This window comes from Entelurus aequoreus, linkage group LG01 (genome assembly GCF_033978785.1).
Source record: "Entelurus aequoreus isolate RoL-2023_Sb linkage group LG01, RoL_Eaeq_v1.1, whole genome shotgun sequence".
In the NCBI taxonomy this organism is placed as follows: Eukaryota; Metazoa; Chordata; class Actinopteri; order Syngnathiformes; family Syngnathidae; genus Entelurus; species Entelurus aequoreus.
Window position 1 is genome coordinate 93,720,693 of NC_084731.1, and position 20,000 is coordinate 93,740,692.

Below are 20,000 nucleotides of genomic sequence, written 5' to 3' on the forward strand. Positions count from 1 at the left end.
GTCGAGCGCATATCATTATGTCAAGATAATGGCACTAACATTTACTTCATTTAAGAATATTTTTCAACATATTGAGCAAAAAGGTCTTTTTTTTTCTACCAAGAAAAGTGCACTTGTTAGTGAGAATATACTTATTTTAAGGTATTTTTGGGCTCATTGAGGTTAGCTAATTTTACTTGTTTTGGAAAGTCTTGACAAGTCAAATTTTCTTGTTCTATTGGCAGATAATTTAGCTTAGTTCAAATAAAATACCCCTCATTTTTGTATTTTTTCTTCTGGTTTTTGAACACTGACTTTTTGCAGTGTATACGTCATCAAAAAAAGATTTGTCGAGTGATGTCAAGGATTATACGCGGGTGGCATCCCCAGACATATCATACTGTGTAACATGTTTAGCCTCGTCCTCCGGTGATATACCTACTTGATAATGATACTTAAGATACTCAGAAATGCAGTTTATTTGCCGTTACCGTATTTTCGGCCTATAAACCCTACTTTTTTCTCAAGCGGCTTGTAACAATGTGCAGTTAATCTGTGGATTTTTTTTTTTTTGCTAACGGCTAAATTATGGAATGGAATAAACTAAGAAATCAAACAATGGACTAAAATGATCCACTTTAAGAAACTGTTCAAACTCCAAGTGTTTAACCAAGTAAAAAGAAGAGGAATCCTGATAAATATCTTGAACCTTATCAAAAACCGAGAAAATCGTATTCATTTCATAAAGGATTAATACATACATGGATTACTTTTACTTTTAATTTGACTTGTTTTGGAAAGTCTTGACAAGCCGAATTTTCGTGTTCTACTGGCAGATAATTTGTTTAGTTCAAGTAAAATACCCCTAATTTTTGTATTTTTTATTCTTGTTTTTGAACACTGACTTTTTGCAGTGTTTACAGTCACACATAATGGTGATAATCTACAGCTGTAGCCATATTTGCCCTGCAGTAGAGTGACGGAAACATGGCTGCTAATTCTCCGACCACTACCAAACATTCATTCACATTTATACAACCACAGTGACTGAGACACGGGGCACTTGCTCTCTCTCTCTCTTGAGCCACTCCTGCTCCACATTGACAGCAACTCCCTTATTTTAACCACTAAAAAAAAAACTCCTGGACTCAGTCGGAATCTGTTTTGTTGATTAAAGTGTGCTTACCAAACACGAAGAGCTGTTTGCACTGATGGCGTTGGAGGGTCTGCTTGAGGGCGCACTAAGAGCGGGATGGAAAGAAGAGAGAATGCATGTTAGCAAAACTGCAGGCATAGTTGCAATCTAATGAACAAAAGGTATACAGTGGTACTATTGTTTTTGTATGCCCCGTTTTTCGCATGATTGGATTGGATTTGATCGAAAGGTTTGCCCCGGTTTTTACACACTGTCTCGGTTATCGCACGGCCAAACATTGCGTGCAACAAACTAGTCCGTCTGCGTGCATATCATTGACAAACAAAGAATCCCATATGTTGGTGGCTCAGTCTCTTGCCTTTCTATGTACAACTTGTAGAGAAGCAACCATGGGCCAAATAAAGTTGTGAATTGCAGTACAGTATACTGCTGTGATGTCTCACGCATGTGTGATTGCATCAGTTTATGTTAACAAAGATGTGTGTGTGTGTGTTCGTACGTCCTTGGATAGAAACCCCAGCACTTTAATACAATTGGTCAGAAACACCATGGAAGTCAAGAAAGAACGATTGGTCTTCAATAACACTGCAAAAACTAATATCTAAGTAAGATTAAATATCTCAAATAAGGGTGATATTTGCTTATTTTCTGTCTGATAAGATAATTCTTCTCACTAAGCAGATTTTATGTTAGAGTATTTACTTGTTTTAAGGGTTTTGGTCCTAAATAGGGATGTCCGATAATAGCTTTTTGCCGATATTCGATATTCCGATATTGTCCAACTCTTAATTACAGATACCGATATCAACCGATACCGATATATACAGTCGTGGAATTAACACATTATTATGCCTAATTTGGACAACCAGGTATGGTGAAGATAAGGTCCTTTTTAAAAAAAATAAAATAAAATAAGATAAATACATTAAAAACATTTTCTTGAATAAAAAAGAAAGTAAAACAATATAAAAACAGTTACATAGAAACTAGTAATTAATGAAAATGAGTAAAATTAACTGTTAAAGGTTAGAACTATTAGTGGACCAGCAGCATGCACAATCATGTGTGCTTACGGACTGTATCCCTTGCAGACTGTATTGATATATATTGATATATAATGTAGGAACCAGAATATTAATAACAGAAAGAAACAACCCTTTTGTGTGAATGAGTGTGAATGGGGGAGGGAGTTTTTTTTTGGGTTGGTGCACTAATTGTAAGTGTATCTTGTGTTTTTTATGTTGATTTAATAAAAAAATAAAAATTTAAAAATTTAAAAAAACGATACCGATTTTAAAAAAACGATACTGATAATTTCTGATATTACATTTTAAAGCATTTATCGGACATCTCTAGTCCTAAATGATATCAGTAAGATATTACAGCTTGTTGCTGAGATTTGATGACCTATATTGAGTAAAACATGCCTGAAACTATTTTTGTCCAAATGTCCAAAACACACCCAGCAATGGTGCACAGAAAGGCGGGGAAGAAGAGGGGAAAAGGCGGCCAAAATGGTCAAAAGTCCCAATTGTGTCCAAAATACCTCCCCGGGTTCCAGTCCCACGAGTCCCGCCGCCGGCCACACAAGTCCCGGGATGCAAAAAAATGTCCAAAACGCACCCAGCAAAGTCCCACAGGAAGTGGGGGAGAAAAGTGAGAAAGGTCGGCAAAAGTCCCCAAAAATGTCCATAACACACCCAGCCGAGTCCCACGGGGAGGGGGGATAAAAGTTGGAAAAGTCGACAAAAATCCCAAAAATTTGCAAAATACCTACCCAGGTTCGAGTCCCACATGGAGTACCACAAGTCTTAAGACTCGAACACGGGTGTGAATTTTGAACATTTTACCAACTTTTCTCACTTTTCTCCCCGCCTTCCCGTGGGACTTTGCTGGGTGCGTTTTGGACATTTTGGGCATACCGGCCGGGGGCGGGACTTGTGGGACTCGAACCTGGGTAGGTATTTTTGAACATTTTTGGGACTTTTGCCGACTTTTCCAACTTTATCTCCCCTCCCCTTGGGACTCGGCTGGGTGTGTTATGGACATTTTGGGCATCCCGGGACTTGCGCGGCCATACATAAGATTTTATGTTTGAGTGTTTTACTTGTTTTAAGTGTTTTAGTCCTAAATGATCTCAGTAAGATATTACAGCTTGTTGCTGAGATTTGATGACCTATATTGCGTAAGACATGCTTGAAACTAGAATATCAACAGTTGCAAAGCTGTGTCATCAACACTCACAAGTATAAAACTACTTTTTTTAAAATAATAATTTCTTATTTCAAGCATGTAAAAAAAAAAAATCATGACTGACACAATTGTGTCTCATATTAAAAGAGAAGACAGCCAAATGGACTTCGCTGTTTTATTTTCAATGAAACTAGAAAATATGTACTCTTATAGTAGCACAGTTGTTATTAGTGAGAATATACTTATTTTAAGGTATTTTTGGGTTCATTGAGGTTAGCTAATTTTACTTGTTTTGGAAAGTCTTGACAAGCCAAATGTTCTTGTTCTATTGGCAGATAATTTTGCTTAGTTCAAATAAAATACCCCTAATTTTTGTATTTTTTTTCTTGTTTTTGAACACTGACTTTTTGCAGTGAAAATGTAAAAGTATTTTTTTACCCATTTTATTTGTCATTTGTATGTATTTCACATTGTCTTCTGCATGTAAAACTATAATAATTATCTATAAAATGTGCTTTGCGTATAATGTTTGGGTGGGATTTTCATCGTTTCCTATGGGGAAAAAAATGCTTTAGTTTTTGTAGGATTCCGTCCTTTTGGAACAGATTACTAACAAAAATCAAGGTTTGACTTCACATTTTTTGTATGTCTTTGTTTTTTTCCCTTTCTATTTTCTGCTGTAATTGTGACTAACAAAATAACGTCAGTTAAACATTGCGTACGTTACATTTCGTACAATTACTTCTGATACAATGTGACATCGGACATTAGAGCCTCGAGTATTGGCCGAAACCGATATTGATCCGATACGATACGAATACAATACAATTTTATTTAAATCCTGTTAAAATGTAAAAATAATGTACAGCACAATAAACAACCACAAATGCACTTAAACAGCACAAATCAAACATACTTTTATAATTTTGTGGGTTGGAATTTTAAAGAAGGCTTAATCATGTAAAATTACTCAAACAGAGAACAATGGTAGGTATGAACAACCTTTTATTATTAACGTTCTGGAAGGGACTACAGTATGCTGCCTTTAAGTTGAAGTGGATGGTAGTCCACTAATCATTCATTATTCATTACACAGTAAACTGAATAATGTTAAATTGTTACTGGATATTTTCTTGTGACCTCCTGCCTTGGAGACTTTGTATCTTTTAAGTAACATTAAACTATAATTTTTTTGATACTTTTTTAAAAAATGTTGTGTTTTAAACTGCTATATTGTTCAATTTAGGACACTAATTACATAGTCGTGGTCAAAAGTTTACATACACTTGTAAAGAACATAATGTCATGGCTGTCTTGAGTTTCCGGTAATTTCTACAACTTTTATTTTTTTGTGATAGAGTGATTGGAGCACATACTTGTTGGTCACGAAAAAACATTCATGAAGTTTGGTTCTTTTATGAATTTATTATGGGTCTACTAGAAATGTGGCCAAATCTGCTGGGTGAAAAGTATACATACAGCAATGTTAATATTTGCTTACATGTCCCTTGGCAAGTTTCACTGCAATAAGGCGCTTTTGGTAGCCATCCACAAGCTTCTGGTTGAAATTTTAAACCACTACTCTTGACAAAATTGGTGCAGTTCAGCTAAATTTGTTGGTTTTCTGACATGGACTTGTTTCTTCAGCATTGTCCACACATTTAATTCAGGACTTTGGGAAGGCCATTCTTAAACCTTAATTCTAGCCTGATTCAGCCATTCCTTTACCACGTTTGATGTGTGTTTGGGGGTCATTGTCCTGTTGGAACACCCAACTGCGCCCAAGACCCAACCTCCGGACTGATGATTTTAGGTTGTCCTGAAGAATTTGGAGGTAATCCTCCTTTTTCATTGACCCATTTACTCTCTGTAAAGCACCAGTTCCATTGGCAGCAAAGCACACTGCAAAACGTCAGTGTTCAAAAACAAGAAAAAAAACAAACAACTAAAATGACGGGTATTTTACTTGAACTAAGCAAAATTATCTGCCAATAGAACAAGAAAATTTGGCTTGTCAAGACTTTCCAAAACAAGTAAAATTAGCTAACCTCATTGAACCCAAAAATACCTTAAAATAAGTATATTCTCACTAATAACAAGTGCACTTTTCTTGGTAGAAAAAAAAAAAAAGAGACCTTTTTGCTCAATATGTTGAAAAATATTCTTAAATTAGGTAAATGCTAGTGCCATTATCTTGACATAATGATATGCGCTCGGCATCATGATTGAAATTATTACTTTAAAAAAGTAGTTTTATTCTTGTGAGTGTTAATGACACAGCTTTACAACAGTTGATATTCTAGTTTCAAGCATGTTTTACTCAATATAGGTCATAGAATCTCAGCAACAAGCTGTAATATCTAACTGAGATAATTTAGGACCAAAACACTTAAAACAAGTAAAACACCAACATAAAATCTGCTTCGTGAGAAGAATTATCTTATCAGACAGACAATAAGCAAATATCACCCTTATTCGAGATATTTAATCTTACTTAGATTTCAGTTTTTGCAGTGCAGGGCCCAGAGCATAATACTACCATCACCATGCTTGACGGTAGGTCTGGTGTTCCTGGGATTAAAGGCCTCATCTTTTCTCCTCCAAACATATTGCTGGGTATTGTGGCCAAACAGCTAAATTTTTGTTCAATCTGACCACAGAACTTTCCTCCAGAAGGTCTTGTCTTTGTCCATGTGATGTCAGATGTAAACAAAAATCGAGCTGTAAACGTTTGACCACGACCGTATGTCTATTCTTACTTGGAAAATGATTAAAGAGAAGGAGTGCTGCTAATTTCCGAAGATTTGACAGCAAATGGACAATCGGCTAATTTGGCTAAAACGCCTCATTTTGCAAGCCTTGATCACTCTGCCTGCAAACTGTGAGTTGTTTTGATCATTTGAAAAGTGCTTTAAAAACAGCCCATGATTTAAAGATTAGGACACACTTCTGGGAGGGATGAGTCTGCCTACAGAAATGAAGTGGAGCAGCTGACTGGGTGGTGCAGGGAAAACAACCTGGTCCTTAACACCACCAAGACGAAAGGAGCTGATCGTGGATTTCTGGAAGGAAACAAACAAACATCCAACCACTGTACATCAACGGGGACTATGTGGAAAGGGTCTCTAACTTCAGGTTCCTGGGGATCCAGATTGAGGAAGACCTGTCGTGGAGTATGAACACCTCAGGGACCATCAAAAAGGCACAGCAGAGAATTTACTTTCTGAGACTCCTCAAAAAGAACAACCTGTCACAAAAACGGCTTGTGTCCTTCTATCGCTGCTCAATAGAGAGCGTGCTGACATGCTGCATGTGTGTATGGTATGCCAGCTGCACGGCGGCAGAGAGAAATGCACTTCAGAGGGTCATAAAAACTGCAATGAAGATCACTTGCTGCTCTCTCCCCATCCCTAGATGAACTGTACAGTGCCAGGTGCCTCAAAAAGGCCCAAAACATCATAAGGGACCCATCTCACCCTGGACATAAACTCTTTGAACTGGAGATACAGGACAATAAAATGCCGGACAAACAGACTTAAGAACACTTTTTACCCGAGAGCAATAGTGTTGCTGAACACAAGACGACAATAATGACTGTGCATGTGAGCTGTGTGCTTGCTATTTTTATGTATTTTATGTACTTTTATCTATTTATCTACAATCCCCGTTTCTATATGAGTTGGGAAATTGTGTTAGATGTAAATATAAACGGAATACAATGATTTGCAAATCCTTTTCAAGCCATATTCAGTTGAATGCACTACAAAGACAACATATTTGATGTTTAAACTCATAAACTTTATTTTTTTTGGTGCAAATAATAATTAACTTAGAATTTCATGGCTGCAACACGTGCCAAAGTGGTTGGGAAAGGGCATGTTCACCACTGTGTTACATGGCCTTTCCTTTTAACAACACTCAGTAAAGGTTTGGGAACTGAGGAGACACATTTTTGATGCTTCTCAGGTGGAATTCTTTCCCATTCTTGCTTGATGTACAGCTTAAGTTGTTCAACAGTCCGGGGGTCTCCCTTGTGCTATTTTAGGCTTCATAATGCGCCACACATTTTCAATGGGAGACAGGTCTGGACTACAGGCAGGCCAGTCTAGTACCCACACTCTTTTACTATGAAGCCACGTTGATGTAACACGTGGCTTGGCATTGTCTTGCTGAAATAAGCAGGGGCGTCCATGGTAACGTTGCTTGGATGGCAACATATGTTGCTCCAAAACCTGTATGTACCTTTCAGCATTAATGGTGCATTCACAGATGTGTAAGTTACCCATGTCTTGGGCACTAATACACCCTCATACCATCACACATGCTGGCCGTTCAACTTTGCGCCTAGAACAATCCGGATGGTTCTTTTCCTCTTTGGTCCGGAGGACACGACGTCCACAGTTTCCAAAAACAATTTGAAATGTGGACTCGTCAGACCACAGAACACTTTTCCACTTTGTATCAGTCCATCTTAGATGAGCTCAGGCCCAGCGAAGCCGACGGCGTTTCTGGGTGTTGTTGATAAACGGTTTTCGCCTTGCATAGGAGAGTTTTAACTTGCACTTACAGATGTAGCGACCAACTGTAGTTACTGACTGTGGGTTTCTGAAGTGTTCCTGAGCCCATGTGGTGATATCCTTTACACACTGATGTGGCTCGTTGATGCAGTACAGCCTGAGGGATGGAAGGTCACGGGCTTAGCTGCTTCCGTGCAGTGATTTCTCCAGATTCTCTGAACCCTTTGATGATATTACGGACCGTAGATGGTGAAATCCCTAAATTCCTTGCAATAGCTGGTTGAGAAAGGTTTTTCTTAAACTGGTCAACAATTTGCTCACGCATTTGTTGACAAAGTGGTGACCCTCGCCCCATCCTTGTTTGTGAATGACTGAGCATTTCATGGAACCTACTTTTATACCCAATCATGGCACCCACCTGTTCCCAATTTGCCTGTTCACCTGTGGGATGTTCCAAATAAGTGTTTGATGAGCATTCCTCAACTTTCTCAGTATTTTTTGCCACCTTTCCCAACTTTTGTCACGTGTTGCTGGCATCAAATTCTAAAGTTAATGATTATTTGCACAAAATAAAAAAAATGTTTATCAGTTTGAACATCAAATATGTTGTCTTTGTAGCACATTCAACTGAATATGGGTTGAAAATGATTTGCAAATCATTGTATTCCGTTTATATTTACATCTAACACAATTTCCCAACTCATATGGAAACGGGGTTTGTACTTTTATCTATTTATCTATGTTCTTATGTTTTTATGGGGTATGAATTTGCACTAAATTAGTTTTGCTTGTAATTTCGTTGTACAATGTACAATGACAAAGATATATTCTATTCTATTCTACACTTGCACATTTTTTAGGGACTTTCTTAGGGATGTCCTGCAAGGATGTCAGAAAAGGGAAAGGACTGCTCATGCATCTTTGGCAAATAAGAAAATGAGGTCAAACAGGAAGTAATATCTCACCCAAGTATGACAGTCTCTTGCTTACTATGAAATCCATTATAATTGACTAATGATCTTTTTCAGGAACTTGTAATCTCTAAACCGAAGACTTGTTGTCTGATAACACGCCTAGGCAGCTCTGCAGTAACTCCAAAGCACATCTTTTTAAGTTTCTCGTCATGCTGGAGGGTTTGAAAGTGCATGACTACAAGGTTAAACAAACACGCGCTTCCTCTCCGGTCCCTGGGAAGGAAGAACGCTCTCCATCTCGACATCAGTTTTGACCTCCTGTAGGAGCCGAGGGCCAGAGAAGCAGCATGAGGAGACATAGGGGGGGCATAAAGGGGGCGGATAGTGGGGATCTGACCTAATCCGCAGATTTGACTTCATCATCTGAGACGCAGGAAATGAATCGGAGCAGCTTGATAAACCTCGCCTGCCAACAGGCAGAAGCAGTCTGTGTGCTGCTAGCAGAGATTTTAATTTGTGCACTGCTCCAAATCCTGATTTAAAACCAAACATATGTGTGATGATATCAAATCATTCTACAAACACCGTTTCCATATGAGTTGGGAAATTATGTTGGATGTAAATATAAACGGAATACAATGATTTGCAAATCATTTTCAACCCATATTCAGTTGAATATGCTACAAAGACAACATATTTGATGTTCAAACTGATAAACTTGTTTTTGTTTTGCAAATAATCATTAACTTTAGAATTTGATGCCAGCAACACGTGACAAAGAAGTTGGGAAAGGTGGCAATAAATACTGATAAAGTTGAGGAATGCTCATCAAACACTTATTTGGAACATCCCACAGGTGTGCAGGCTAATTGGGAACAGGTGGGTGCCATGATTGGGTATAAAAGTAGATTCCATGAAATGCTCAGTCATTCACAAACAAGGATGGGGTGAGGGTCACAACTTTGTCAACAAATGCGTGAGCAAATTGTTGAACAGTTTAAGAAAAACCTTTCTCAACCAGCTATTGCAAGGAATTTAGGGATTTCACCATCTACGGTCCGTAATATCATCAAAGGGTTCAGAGAATCTGGAGAAATCACTGCACGTAAGCAGCTAAGCCCGTGACCTTCGATCCCTCAGGCAACAAGCGACATCAGTGTGTAAAGGATATCACCACATGGGCTCAGGAACACTTCAGAAACCCACTGTCAGTAACTACAGTTGGTCGCTACACCTGTACGTGCAAGTTAAAACTCTCCTATGCAAGGCAAAAACCGTTTATCAACAACACCCAGAAACGCCGTCGGCTTCGCTGGGCCTGAGCTCATCTAAGATGGACTGATACAAAGTGGGAAAGTTTTCTGTGGTCTGACGAGTCCACAATTCAAATTGTTTTTGGAAACTGTGGACGTCGTGTCCTCCGGACCAAAGAGGAAAAGAACCATCCGGATTGTTATAGGCGCAAAGTTGAAAAGCCAGCATGTGTGATGGTATGGGGGTGTATTAGTGCCCAAGACATGGGTAGCTTACACATCTGTGAAGGCACCATTAATACTGAAAGGTACATACAGGTTTTGGAGCAACATATGTTGCCATCCAAGCAACGTTACCATGGACGCCCCTGCTTATTTCAACAAAACAATGCCAAGCCACGTGTTACATCAACGTGGCTTCATAGAAAAAGAGTGCGGGTACTAGACTGGCCTGCCTGTAGTCCAGACCTGTCTCCCATTGAAAATGTGTGGCGCATTATGAAGCCTAAAAAAACCACAAGGGAGACCCCCGGACTGTTGAACAACTTAAGCTGTACATCAAGCAAGAATGGGAAAGAATTCCACCTGAGAAGCTTCAAAAATGTGTCTCCTCAGTTCCCAAACGTTTACTGAGTGTTGTTAAAAGGAAAGGCCATGTAACACAGTGGTGAACATGCCCTTTCCCAACTACTTTGGCACGTGTTGCAGCCATGAAATTCTAAGTTAATTATTATTTGCAAAAAAAAAATAAAGTTTATGAGTTTGAACATCAAATATGTTGTCTTTGTAGTGCATTCAACTGAATATGGGTTGAAAATGATTTGCAAATCATTGTATTCCGTTTATATTTACATCTAACACAATTTCCCAACTCATATGGAAACGGGGTTTGTAGTAAAAACACTGCACACTATTAATGTGACGGCGTCTTTAGAAAGGCAGACACGTTTTAGGCATCGCTTCCTCCGCCCCATCACGCTTTTCTCTCCGAGTTGTACCCGTCAGACTGCTTTAGAAGCCATCAATCATCACCGGCCAACACGCACCTGAGGGCTTTCAGATGAAGGTGAAATTGCCCAGACGCACCTTTGCACCCCAGCATAACGCATTTACGTTAACCATTAATTATTCAAACAAAGGCCCTGTACACACGAGGCGGCACTTCCTCTTTTCTTGCTCTGGACTATCTGTGCTGTGTAAACATTCAACATTTACCCTGATGCAGCGGTGAGAGTTCAAGTTTCAATGCAATTCAAATTAAAGCTGCCGGTGTCTTAACAGTTAATTCATCTGTTCATTTGGGATAGGCAATATGGACTATAAAGTATATTGCAGCCTCCTGTGATAACGATATACACTATATTGCCAAAAGTATTTGGCCACCTGCCTTGACTCACATATGAACTTGAAGTGCCATCCCATTCCTAACCCATAGGATTCAATATGATGTCGGTCCACCTTTTGCTGCTATTACAGCTTCAACTCTTCTGGGAAGGCTGTCCACAAGGTTGCGGAGTGTGTTTTTGGGAATTTTCTACCATTCTTCCAAAAGTGCATTGGTGAGGTCACACACTGATGTTGGTGGAGAAGGCCTGGCTCTCAGTTTCCATTCTAATTCATCCCAAAAGTGTTCTATCGGGTTCAGGTCAGGACTCTGTGCAGGCCAGTCAAGTTCCTCCACACCAGACTCGGTCATCCATGTTTTTACGGACCTTGCTTTGTGCACTGGTGCACAGTCATGTTGGAAGAGGAACGGGCCCTCTCCAAACTGTTCCCTCAAGGTTGGGAGCGTGGAATTGTCCAAAAATATTTTGGTATCCTGGAGCATTCGCGGATACAAGCGGCCGAAATGAGTTTCCTCAGAAGGGTGGCTGGCATCTCCCTTAGAGATAGGGTGAGAAGTTCAGTCACCCGAGAGAGCCTCGGAGTAGAGTCGCCGCTCCTTCGCTTGGAAAGGAACCAGCTTAGGTGGTTCGGGCATCTCGTGCGGATGCCTCACGAGCGTCTCCCTAGGGAGGTCCTCGTTGCACGTCCCACTGGGAGGAGACCCCGCGGCAGGCCAAGGACCAGATGGGGGATTACAGCTCCTCTCTGGCCTGGGAACGCTTCGGGATTCCCCAGGAGGAAGTTTCTAATGTTGCTCTGGAGAGGGAAGTCTGGGGGTCTCTGCGACCCGATTCCGGATAAGCGGTTGAAGATGGATGGAGCATTCAAAAGTTCCTTTCACTGGAACTAAGGGGCCAAGCCAAACTCCTTAATCTTCCCAACATGACTGTGCACCAGTGCACAAGCAAGGTCCATAAAGACATGGATGACAGAGTCTGGTGTGGATGAACTTGACTGGCCTGCACAGAGTCCTGACATGAACCCGATAGAACACCTTTGGGATGAAATAGAACGGAGACTGAGAGCCAGGCCTTCTCGAAACAACATCAGCGTGTGACCTCACCAATGCGCTTTTGAAAGCATGGTCGAAAATTCCTATAAACACACTCCGCGACCTTGTGGACAGCCTTCCCAGAAGAGTTGAAGCTGTAATAGCTGCAAAAGGTGGACCGACATCATATTGAAGCCTATGGGTTAGGAATGGGATGGCACTTTTAGTTCATATGTGAGTCAAGGCAGGTGGCCAAATACTTTTGGCAATATAGTGTATCTTACAATATATTATTTGGTATGTAAATTATAATAGAACAAAACGGGTTACAAAGATGACTAATTTGGCTGCTGACGTATGCGGTGACATGTGTCATTTCCTATTGTAATATATTGTTACAGCTATTAATAATCTACTTGCTAATTTCCTTTAAATATATGGTTACTTTCTGTTATAATGTGTTTTTATCTACACTTCTGTTGAAATGTACTTAGCACTTCTTCTTTAGTTTGAAATACTTTACACTAGTTGTGGGCGATACTACAAATTTGGGTATCGATTAGAGATGTCCGATAATATCGGTCTGCCGATATTATCGGCCGATAAATGCGTTAAAATGTAATATCGGAAATTATCGGTATCGTTTTTTTTTATTATCAGTATCGTTTGTTTGTTTTTTTTTTGTTTTTTTTTATTAAATCCACATAAAAAACACAAGATACACTTACAATTAGTGCACTAACCCACCCCATTTACACTCATTCACAATCATTCACACAAAAGGGTTGTTTCTTTCTGTTATTAATATTCTGGTTCCTACATTATATATCAATATATATCAATACAGTCTGCAAGGGATACGGTCCGTAAGCACACATGATTGTGCGTGCTGCTGGTCCACTAATAATACTAACCTTTAACAGTTAATTTTACAAATTTTCATTAATTACTAGCTTCTATGTAACTGTTTTTATATCGTTTTACTTTCTTTTTTATTCAAGAAAATGTTTTTAATTTATTTATCTTATTTTATTTGATTCATTTTTTTTAAAAAGTACCTTATCTTCACCATACCTGGTTGTCCAAATTAGGCATAATAATGTGTTAATTCCACGACTGTATATATCGGTATCGGTTGATATCGGTATCGGTAATTAAAGAGTTGGACAATATCGGCATATCGGATATCGGCAAAAAGCCATTATCGGACATCCCTAGTATCGATCCAATACCGAGTAATTACAGGGGCAGTATTGATCACACCAATGCGGATACTTAAAATGTTTAAGATCATTTAATGATTCCATTTTTGATCCCAATTATAAATCAGACAAAAACACAGGATGGCAGTGTAACAAAAATAATAAACTATTTAATATTTCCTACTCTTGGCTCTGATTAAAATCTTTAGTTTTCCCCTTAAGTCTGTCTTGTGTCCAGGGACTTATTTCCTGAGTTTATAAACATTAACAAAAATGACAACATATTTTTGATGGTAAAAAAATATCGATCTAACCACTGTAGTATTGACTATATACACTTGGTATCGTTATCGCGTAGCAACTGACTGTGCAGAAAGTCTTTGCACTATGCGCTTCAGCATCCGCTGACCCCTCTCTTGTCAGTTTACGTGGCCTACCACTTGGTGGCTGAGTTGCTGTTGTTCCCAAACTCTTCACTTTTCTGATAATGACTTTGGAATATTTAGGAGCGAGGACATTTCACGACTGGATTTGTTGCACAGGTGGCATCCTATGACAGTTCCACGCTGGAAATCACTGAGAGCGGCCCATTCTTTCACAAATGTTTGTAGAAACAGTCTCCATGCCTAAGTGCTTGATTTTATACACCTGTCATTAGGACACCAGATTCTGATCATTTGGATGGGTGGTCAAATACTTTTGGCAATATTGTGTACATGTGCAGAAAGCCAATAAACTGAAATGGAAGGTCTTTCCCTTTCAAATATGCAAGCCTGCAACACCTGCATTCAACTTTACAATGCAAATATCCTCGTGACTGACAGCAAAAAGCAGCAATGTTGACACCAAAACAACATCCCTCCCTGCAGCGGGCTTCACTCTGTGCCAGTCACGCTTGATTCACCGTCACCCGCGCTGAGAACCCACCAGCAAATCGGCTGCTACCCGCCAAGGGCCCGCATGCCATCACCGACCTCTCGCAACGTCACTCTGGTTGCACAAAAGCAAAGCAAGACAATTCGGTAGACCAGCTTTGCTGTTGGCCAGGGGCCGTACTTATCAAGCTTCTTAGAATTACTCCTAAGAAGTCTGCTAAGAGTTGACTTAAGAGTAAATAAATTATTCGCTGAAAGCTGCACTTAAAAGTTAGTTATCAAGCGTCTTACTCACACTTTCAGCGAAGTGTAGGACTGAATCTTAAGTGTCACACTCAGAGCTGAATTACGACATTACTATGTGCCGTAAACGGAATTTTAGGTGACGTCATTTCTGTGTCCATAGAAATGACCAATCACGGAAGGGAATCCGTTGTCTAAGAATAAAGAAATATCTTGGAAATATTTAAGTGGACAATGGGAGTGTATATTTTGACAATAAACTACAAAATAATACAAAACAAACTAGTCCCCGCCGGCACTCACGCTACCGCTCCCTCTCTTCTATCGCCCACACACTCACTGACGTCACTCACCTCACGGCCACACACACACACATACGCTACTGTCATAACATTTTCTTTCCAATTCATTAATTAGGCAACTAATTTGAAACTGGTGTGGGTGGCTCTATATATACTAGCCCACCGCAGACACATGCAGAAATCAACAAGGAATCGAAAAGTATTAAATCTGTGACAAAAATAATATCCGCTCTGTCTAAACGATACCGTTTGATCAGCTGCTAGTCATCAAAAAAAAAAAAAACATTGTTCCGTTCCCTGAACGTTCGCGCACGTCTCTCTCGCCTCAGTGCCATCCCCTGCTGGCAACTCCTAACCACTTAAGACACCTCTGAAGGTCTCTTAAATATCGTGGAGAGTAGGAGTGATTCTTATACTTAAGAACGTTGATAAAAAGCTTTTATTCTTAAGTTTGAGAGTAGGACTAAATTTCGCAAATTCTCAGGACTTAAGTGTAAAATGGCACTCTAAGAAGCTTGATAAGTACGGCCCCAGGTCTCCAGGAGATGCACGAACAGAAGTATTGGGACACAGCAGAAAGTGGGGAAAAAGGAAGACTATGGAGTTGGTCTCCCCTTTGCTGCTTCAGCTGCCGCAATTCTGGGTAGAGTTTCTGCAAGATTTAGATTGTTCATTCAGAAGAACATTTCTGAGGTCAGGTCACTGGCTTAAAATCTGTGTTGTACTTCATTCCAAACCCTAATGATTCAGGTTGTGTTTTGTTTTGTAGGCAGAGCGTGAATAGGTTCTAGACCAGTGGTTCTTAACCTTGTTGGAGGTACCGAACTCACCAGTTTCATATGCGCATTTATCGAACCCTTCTTTAGTGAAAAATAAAATGGTTTTTTTTTTCAAATTCAGGACAAAGTTATATGTTTTTGGTAACACTTTGGTATAGGGAACATATTTTAAATAACAAAGACTTAATTTAGAGTTATTTGGTTAGGGTTCAGGTCAGGGTTAGGGTTATAATAAGGCCATGCCGAATAAGGCATTAATAAGTACTTAATAATGACTAGTTAAGAGCCAATATGTTACTAATGTGCATGTTAATAAGCAACTAATTAATGGTGAATATGTTCCCCATACTAAATGAACCGTGCATGAACATCACCTTGTTCAAAGAACAAAACCAACACAGTGCAGAAACTCACAACAAACTACACACCTGCAAATCAGTCAAATGTTGCCGTATCCGTAATACGCCGATAGGGAGAAGTTTGTATTTACACGATGAGTCGGGTGTGTTTTGACCTCCGCCGAACCCCTGAGGCCGACTCACCGAACCCCTAGGGTTCGATCGAATCCAAGTTAAGAACCACTGTTCTAGACTCTCGCGACTCCGAAAGGGACAAGCGGTAGAAAACGGATGGATGGATGCTTTCTTCTCACATAGCGTAGCAATGACGGCTACCTGGACGGGATGAATAGGAAGACACTAGATCAGAGGTCTTCTACGGGGGGGGGGGTCTGCAGAGATACTGCAGAGGGCCTTAAAATGCTTGGTTAATTTCACTTTTAAAAAACTGTAAATTATTGGAAACTCAAGACAGCCATGACAATGTTCTTTACAATGTATGTCAACTTTTGACTACGACTGTATATAAAACCATAATGGAGGTGTTTAGGTGTTTTTTAGAGGCTCTAAAGCAGGGGTCCCCAAACTTTTTGACTCCGGGGCCGCATTGGGGTAAAACAATTTGGCTGGGGGCCGCGCTATATATATATATATATATATATATATATATATATATATATATATATATATATATATATATATATATATATATATATATATATATATATATATATAAAAATATATATACATACATACATACATACATACATACATACATACATACATACATACATACATACATACATATATATATATATATATATATATATGTATATATATATATATATATATATATATATATATATATATATATATATATATATATATATATATATATACGTATACATATACATATATATATGTATACATATATATATACATATATATATGTATACATATATATATACATATATATATGTATACATATGTATATACATATATATATGTATACATATATATATATATATATATATATGTATACATATATGTATATATATATATATATATGTATACATATATATATGTATATATATGTATATATATGTATACATATGTATACATATATATATATATACATATGTATATATATATATATATATACACATATGTATATATATATATATATATATATATATATACACATATGTATATATATATATATATATATATATATATATACATATGTATATATATATATATATATATACATATGTATATATATATATATATATATATATATATATATATATATATATATACACACATATATGTATACATATGTATACATATATATACATATATATACATATATATATATATATGTATACATATATATATATATATATACATATATGTATACATATATATATATATATATGTATACATATATATATATGTATACATATATATATATGTATACATATATATATGTATACATACATATATATATATGTATACATATATATATATGTATACATATATATATGTATACATACATATATATATATATATATATATATATATATATATATATATATATATATATATATATATATATATATATATATATATATATATATATATATATATATATATATTCCTCGCGCACTAATTGACTTAAAGAGCGCACTTGCTGCATGTCACGTTATCGATGGTAAAATGCATTTTTAGACAATATTATTTGCCTGAGTGGCTAGGAGACGGTAGAAAATGGACTAGTAAGGACAAATTTAAAAAAAATATATATATTAAAAAAAATTTAAAAAAAACTTTTTTCTTTTTTCTCACTTGGGACTTCCCGCGGGCCGGATTCTGGACGCTGGGGGCCGTAAACGGCCCGCAGTTTGGGGACTCCTGCTCTAAAGGCAGAATAGGCTCCATTGAAAGCAGACTTTTGATTAAACGTATTTATATTTAGAATGCATTAAAAAAAACAACTCAATTTGTCAACATGTCTTTCTTAATGATTGTGAACGATAGGCAAAGTTCCAAAAAAAAGTGCAGTTCCCCTTTAAAGAACCCTGCACTAGATGCCTGTCTGTCACTCCTATTTCGATCGTCTCTTTTTTGGTTACTTCAAGCTCATTTCCAGTGAGAGTTTTTGTCTATGTAAGGCATGGTAACCACTTTTATTTCTTTCTTTACAGACGGCTGCATACTAAACTAGGAAAGCACTCAGAGAGTGCAGACCTCCACCAGGCTTTATCAACAAATCCTAAATTCAGACGATGATTCGTGTCATCTCCAGAATAAAATCACCTGTTTTGTATACCATTTCTGACATTTCCTGAAAGTTTCATCGATAACCTTTTCCTTTAAGGTCCAGCCTGTCACGAATGGTTACAGCACACAATTGCCCAAAAGGTCTTGCTAAGAAAGCGCAAACTGAGGAGTCTGGGCCAACCCCAGATAAATACATTAAATGATTTAGAGTAGAAATGTCTCCCAAAACCTTTGGTGAACATGCTTAATTAACCCGCTGCGGTTTCAATGTGTCAGCAAAGTACTTATCAGTGCAAACAAAGAGAAGCTGATACAACAGAAACAAAGAGGAGTGAAGGAAAGGGAGAACTGCAGTTGTGTTCACATCCCAACAAGCATCTTACCTGTTATGACAGGGCAGGTATGTCCTCTTCTTGTCCGTGAGGAGTAGGGCTTTTCTGTAGAGAGAAAAAGATCAAATCAAAAATGGGAAGACAGAAAAAGAGCATTCCAAAAACAAAATAGCTGGGAGCTACAGTATGTCAAAAAATAAGAGCGTGTCTGCCACAATAATTCATCTTTGAAAAGGGGGCGAGAGTCAGAGAGGAATTCTGCTATTCAAGAATTTCCAGAAGCAGATGTTATTCACTGCGTTAGAGTCTGTTTATTGATTGTTAAGATAAATGCATGGAACATTTACAAGTGACTGCTGTCATGTCCAAATTCAGGGTCAGACCACATATTTGGTAGAGGCCATTTAATCTGTAGCAACATTAGTAATTACCAACATTAAACCTGTTCAGATCTTTTACCAAAGTAATATCAACAGATTATTTATTTATGACTTTTTGGCTACTAAGGACGTTTTTTAGCATTCCAGTCAACAAGGTCAAGGTTTATTTGGGTATATAGGACAACTTTAAAACAGCCACACTGACAACTTGCACTGAGCCTAGTCTATAAAACCCGCTACACCTCCCTGATACCGAAGTCAGGGTTTTCCACACATTCATTTATTTGTGGCGGCCCGCCACGAAAGAATTACGTCCGCCACAAATAAAAATAAAATACATTTAAAAAAAAAAAAAAAAAAAAATTTTTAAAACTTTTTTTTTTTTTTTTTTTTGGTCCTCTCCAGCTTCTCAGACAAATCATATAGTTGATGTAGATGCCCATATCGGCTGTTCAGATTTACTTTACAAAAGAGAAGTGTAGGATACTTCTCTTGTTGCCTTATTAGTATTTGACTTTATTAAATGTATTTATATTAGAAACACAACATGTGTATATAACAAAGGGTGCAAAGTCTGCAGGCAGTAGGAAACACATGGTTAAGTGTAGGGAGTAAAACTGATGGCAGTCTAAAGTTCAAGATTTTTGGAGCTCTTTGTTCAGTGGATCAGATGTTTGATGAAGCTCTGTGTCTATCTACCACCACTACTGTTTTCTGTTTATTTGTTACTGACTGTGGCAGGACACCTCTGCCTCTGTTTCACTTTATGTTGCTGGTAAATAATATGGTTGTAGTAGTAGGCTAAAGTTAAATTATTTAGTATGCACTAATTAAAGGGGCAGAGCTTTGAGACATTTTAGCTTTTATATTTTATAAG

General features: G+C 37.9%; 1 protein-coding gene across 11 annotated transcripts in view; it reads right to left on the reverse strand.

Annotated features, from left to right (window-relative positions):
* Positions 1-20,000, reverse strand: part of LOC133659722 (microtubule-associated protein tau-like) — a 124,786-nt gene that overhangs the window by 63,676 nt on the left and 41,110 nt on the right. For all 11 annotated transcript variants that reach the window (XM_062062389.1, XM_062062378.1, XM_062062399.1 and 8 more), the window contains exons 2-3: positions 18,795-18,848; positions 1,166-1,220 (exon numbers count right to left, since the gene is read on the reverse strand). The gene's annotated coding sequence lies outside the window, so the exon portion shown is untranslated. The remainder of the gene's footprint in view (positions 1-1,165; positions 1,221-18,794; positions 18,849-20,000) is intronic.